Raw genomic sequence first — 5,987 nt, 5'->3', positions numbered from 1 at the left:
TTTGCTCTCTTTTTTTTTTTTTTTTTTTTGTGTGTGTGTGTGGTACCGGGGATCAAACTTGGGACCTTGTGCTTGCGAGGCAGGCGGCAGAACCACTGAGCTAAATCCTTGGCTCTATTATTTCTTTTAATACTAAGCACTGGCATTAGCAATTTTATGAGAAAATAAAATGTACTAAAAACAAAACCTTGTGTGGCATGATTGGTAAATGATGCACAAAAATAGGTTCTTTTTTCAAGGCAATCAGTCAGAAAGCAGTTTTTTCTTCTTCAAAACCATTCTACCTCATTAGCATTCAAGCTAGCTGTGGCTCTGATGATCATATAGCGGAGTGTGAGAACAATGAGGAGGCCAAAACTGGCAATAATAAGCCATTCTTTTGTCACTGCAATGTTGATTTCTCCCGCTCTGGGGGTGAGCACCCATCCTGAGGAAGATGTGAGATCCTCAAAGCTCACAGTGGCTCAAGGCTAAGGGTGTTGTCATTGGCAAGGTCACCTAGGACTGATCTTTGGTTAACTGCCAGGGTTCTGGTTTGCCTTTCCATATCAAATGCTACATTATCAGTACATGGCAGATTTGGCACAATTCCCAGGGACTTCAAAACATTGTTTGTACATAGGACAGGTACAATGTTCCCTAAGCCAGGGATCCACACAAGATTTGTGGAAACCGTGCTCGAAGGGGAGAATCTGAACATCATTCTGTTTATATCTCTCTATGCAGACTGCACAATGATCAAAGTCTGGGTCTGTTTCTTTATCACCCTTTTTTACTGATCTGGTTGTCAATTTACTGATGGCTTTCTTAGCTGCATCTCCAAGACGACTCTGGTTCCTGTCATGTGCATTTGTGTACCTGATCTTCTGAATGAAGTAGAATATGAGCCATGCTGAAGAAATCATCATCAAAACAATAAAGGATATTGACACAAAGATTAGAGAGCTATGGCTGAAGTTCTTTGGCGATATTCAAGTCCCAACAGCTATTGTCATCTGTACAGAGATGTTTTTCTCCAGATAACTCAAAATATCCTTACCCCTCAATTCTGTTATCATGACAGTAATAATATCTCCAGTGCCTGGATGAGTCATTGTGACTGCCTCCTTTTTAGATTTATTATTGTAGATGACTACGGCAACTGCATTGTAGAAAGCAGCCACTCTTTAAATGCGCAATTTCCTCTCTGCAGCAAGGCAATCCACGTTTAATATCAGGAGTAACAAAGAACCGAGTTTGAGGATCACAATGCAGATGATCAGCAACACCGTGGATGGGCAGCAGCACTAGCACCTGGCTGTGGACCTTGGCCTTGGGCAAGTCAATCCTGTAGCTCCCACGGTCAATGATGAAAGTGAGCCAGGCGGCACACTCCGGCCACCTCCACTGCTCAGACTGGGCTCCAGGGCTGGCGCCGAGAAGCAGGATGAGCACGACCAGAAAATTAAACTTTTAAAGATAAAGAATATAGGAAGCTGCAAAACGAAAAAGGATAGCAGAGATATATATATACTTGATGAGGGAAAATAATGCATTAATGATCTTTAATCTTTAAAAGACACTTTTCTCAATCATCGTAATATGTTGGTTGCTGACATTATGCCAAAAAAAGTCAAAACACACTTTATTGCAGATATAAAAAGTTTAAAATTGCATATGATGTTTCATACTATTTCACTAATAGGCCAAGGCCAGCACACAACTTAATCAAGCCAGAAAAACTAAAATAAAAATGATTAAAAATTTACTGTATAATGAGTTATAAAAAGAATATGGTGCCATGCTGTGTAGCATAGACTCCCTCTTACATGGGCATGGTCACTAACTTGATACCCATCTGAATAAGTCAAACACATATTGCCTAAGATAGTATCTTTTAATTATCTTCTTAAACATGGGTACTTTCAATATATTACAAGCATTTAAATAAAACTTTCAAATAACTTTGAGAAAAGTCATTTTATCAATATGCTGATTTTTTATTAACTCATTAGAAAGTGATATTAAAGCTTATTGACTATGAAATCACTACTGTTTACTAAAACACTGTAAATGTAAAAAAAGGAAAAAACCCAAAATCACAGAAAATGCTTGCCATCTACACAAACACGTTCTCAGTGGACTAACCACTACTGTATAATTCTGTCACTATAGGTCTTCTTGCTCTGTCCTTTTGTTTCATGCAGTGGGTTCAACAATATCCATATTTGTTCCAAACAGGGTGACTAATTGTTCTTCATAGGTGGCAATGTTCCTTTTCATAATTTCCATACAAGCCTTTCAAATGCTTGCATGTCTGTGGCTAAGCATTTGACAGTCCTGATGGCATGTGCAGAAGAAGCTCGAGGCTTATTACCAGCATAAGCTCTCCAAAGTTGTCCCTTAGAACACCGAGTGATTTCTATTGCACCATTGTCTTCTACTTCTTTTGTTTGTTTTGTTTTGTTTTCCACTTCCAATTTACTCTTTCTTTTCATAATAATTTTCACTTCTCCAGATTCTACAATGAAAAAAGAATCAGCCAAATCTCCCCGAGCAATGATTTGTTCTCCATCCTTGTATACTTTGGTCCCTCCATCATGTCTACCTTCAGGCGTTCAGAAACCTTCAAAGATTTAAGGAACGGCAGTGATTCAATAAAGCTTTCATACATTTTTCTCTTTTTGACATTGTTTTTTACAATTATTCTCCTGAGGGTTACCCTGTCCAAACACCACAGAGCACCAGGAGAGGTAGCAGTGATTGTAATTGCTCTGGGTGTATTGTACATTATTATTATTGTACATTAAGGCCAGTTCTCAAGATTGTCATAATTACCAATACCTCTTCCAACACCATATTTTGCATAAATATCAAATGTTCCTCTATCCAACGCATAAAAAATTGTCACCATCATCTCCTCGATCAATTACATTTCCCTTCTTTAACCAATTTTTCAAACATAGCATCTAATACTTGAGACATCTGCTCCAGATCCAGGTTCTTAAACAGCAGAATGTCTTTACAAGCTTCTTGCTATCTTACTTCTTTGATCATCAGTTTTTGGATGTATAATCCTGGACTTTGCATCGTCCTCTTCATCAGAGTTGTATGCTTCTGCACACACCAAGGCATGTCAAGCTCCCGTGTCATCGTCATCATCGCCCCTCCTCCCCACCCTACCCCCTCGCTGGTCTCCCAGTCGGAGCACGTGGGCTCCTCCACGAAGTTGACCCTTTGCTGGGGTTGATTTCTAAGGTTTTTCTTTTTATTGCGAATGGAACTGTTTTAATTTTTTTTTAGTGGGCTCATTATTGGTGTACAAGAACACTATTGATTTCTGTGTGCTGATTATGTATTCTACTACACTACTAAATTTGGTTATTAATTCAAGGATTCTTCTGGTGGAAATATCTGGATCTTCTGTGTAAAGCATTGTGTTATCTGCAAAGAGTGATTTTACTTTTTTCTAACCTACATATATCCTTTTTGTTCCTCTTGCCTAAATGCTCTAGCTAATGTTTCAAATATTGTATCAAATACAAGTGACGATAGTGGCCATCTTTATCATGTTCCTGATTTTAGAGGGAAAGTTTTTTTGTTTAGTTAATCTCTTAGTGAGAATGGGGTGAGGTCACCCATTAATGATTATGTTGTTTATTTGATCTTGTATGTCCCACAGTATTTCTTTTATGAAGTTAGGTATTCCAATATTTGATGCATATATATTTACAACTGTTATCTCTTCCTGTTAAAAATTGTTCCCTTAACGGGTAGCAACCTTCTTTGTCTCTTCTAATGGATGGATGGTTGGTTGGTTGGTAGTTGGTTTTTGGCAACAGGGTCCTACTATGTAGCTCAGGCTGGCCTTGAACTCACTCCTACCTCATCCTCCCAAGTGCTGGGATTATACAAGCATGTACTATCACGACTAGCTCTTCGATCCATTTTAGCTTAAAGTTTACTTTGTCTGAGAATAAAATTCCTATTCCTACTTCCTTTTAGTTCCTTCTTTTTAGGAATATTGTTTCCCATACTTTGATCTTTTTAGTCTATGAATTTTTTTATTAGATGGGGTTCTTTAATGCAACATGCTATATGATTGTCTTTTTAATCCCACTTGTGAACCTGTGTTTTTTAATTGAGGAGGTAAGGTAATTTACGCTGAGTTATTACTAAAAGGTATTGACTTATTTCTACCGTTGCATTTTTTCTGCTGTTAGCACTTTTTTCCCCCTTTTTTTGTTAAACTATTTGCTTGCTTGATGTATTCATTCCATTGACTTTTTGGCTTTGTTGGCTATGTTGTCCCTAAGATATTCTTGAGTATGGTTGGAATGCTGATTTGGCGTTCATGAATCTCTTAAAGTACTCTTTATTGTGGAATGTCCTTTTTCTTCCATCAATTTCAAAAGATAGTTTTCCAGGATATATTAGTCTAGATTGGAAGTTGTTTTCTTCTCAGGCTTAAAACACTTCACTCCAAGCTCTGCTGGACTTTTTCGGGGGAGTGTACCAGAGATTGAACTCAGGACCTTGCACCTGAGAGGCAGGCAGTGGAACCAATGAGCTAAATCCCCCAACCTCTGCTGAACTGTTTTTTTGTTTCATTTTGTTTTTTGGTTTTGGTACTGGGGATTGAACTCAGGTGCTTGAGCTTGCAAGGCAGGCAGCAGAACCACAGAGCTAAATACCCAGCTCTCTGCTGGACTTTATTTTTATAGTTGGTGTTGAGAATTCTATTGTAATCCTAATGGGTTTACCTTTAATACAAGATTTTTTTTTCTTTTCTCTGACAGCTTTTCAGTGAGCGCTCTAACAGCTTTGAAGATTCTTTCTTCTTGGGCAAGAGATTTGGCTCAGGAGGTTTGAATTTTAAATGAGGATAAGAATGCTTATTTTGCAGTGACGTTTAAATCAAAATTTAAAATGGCCTGTTTGTATTGAATCTCTTTATTTTTTATTGTGCTTATTTTTTTTTTGTCACTGATAAAACTATACACAGCAGAATATTCTCTTTTGTGGCAGAATACTTTTTTGTAATCTTTCTTTTTTTAAATCAAAAAGATATTGTATAAGAAAACAGATATATAGGTTATTGGATTATTACGAGGAGGAGGAGGATTGTCACAAGCTCAAGGCCATCCTGGGCTACACAGTTCAAGACCTGCCTAAACTACAAAGCAAGACAAAATTTTTTCTGGACTAGGGATTTAGCTCAGCAACACAGCACTTGCCTCATAAGCTCGAGGTCCTGAGTTTGACCCCTGGTACCCTGGTACCAAAAAAATTTTTTTCTTTCAAATAAATACATGAAAAGATCTTCATTCTAACTAATAAGCAGGGAAATACATTCAAAACACTGAGATGCCATTTAAGCCTAATTAATAAAAATAATCTGATAAGAGTTAGCAAAGACACAAAATAACATCACTGATCAAAATATAAAATGTTACAGTCACTTCAGAAAGCAATTTGAACCACCACCCAACAAAAAGATAAACATACGCAAAAGATGAGCAAAAGGATATTTCCTGCAGTACTATAATAAAGAAGGTGGAAATAACCAAAAGGGGACATTATTATACGAATAGATAAAATTGTCATTTATTGAAAGTAATATATGGCAACTAATGATTAATGAAATTGATCTAAATATAACAACATAGGTTGTCAAATTTCAGCTGGCAAGCCAAATTCTACCTATGGTCTGTTACATCCAGCCAGGAAACAACAACGAATTTTTATGACTTAAATGGCTGATAAGTCAAAAGAACAAATTTCATAAAACAGTCAATATAAATATGAAAATTATATGAAATTTCAATTCGTGTCCATACATAAATTTATTGGAACACAGCCAAGTACTTCCTTTACATGTTATTTTATGAACACTATCACACCATAAGGAGTTGAGTAATAGTGACAAAGACACTATGACAAACCCTAAAATATTTATTATCTGGTCCTTTATAGAAAAAGTTTATTCATGATATACACAATTTTCG

The 5,987-nt window shown here is 36.8% G+C and overlaps 2 pseudogenes; both read right to left on the bottom strand.

The window, feature by feature from the left end:
- Positions 1-131: 131 nt before the first annotated feature.
- LOC104852630 lies at positions 132-1,856 on the bottom strand (annotated as a pseudogene).
- Positions 1,857-2,165: 309 nt separating this feature from the next.
- Positions 2,166-4,518, bottom strand: LOC104852629 (annotated as a pseudogene).
- Positions 4,519-5,987: the final 1,469 nt, after the last annotated feature.

This window comes from Fukomys damarensis, unplaced genomic scaffold, assembly GCF_012274545.1.
Source record: "Fukomys damarensis isolate Sample0158 unplaced genomic scaffold, DMR_v1.0_HiC HiC_scaffold_23, whole genome shotgun sequence".
NCBI classification, from domain to species: Eukaryota; Metazoa; Chordata; class Mammalia; order Rodentia; family Bathyergidae; genus Fukomys; species Fukomys damarensis.
The sequence above is the reverse complement of the archived record's forward strand: the minus strand, read 5'-3'. Positions and strand labels throughout refer to the sequence as shown.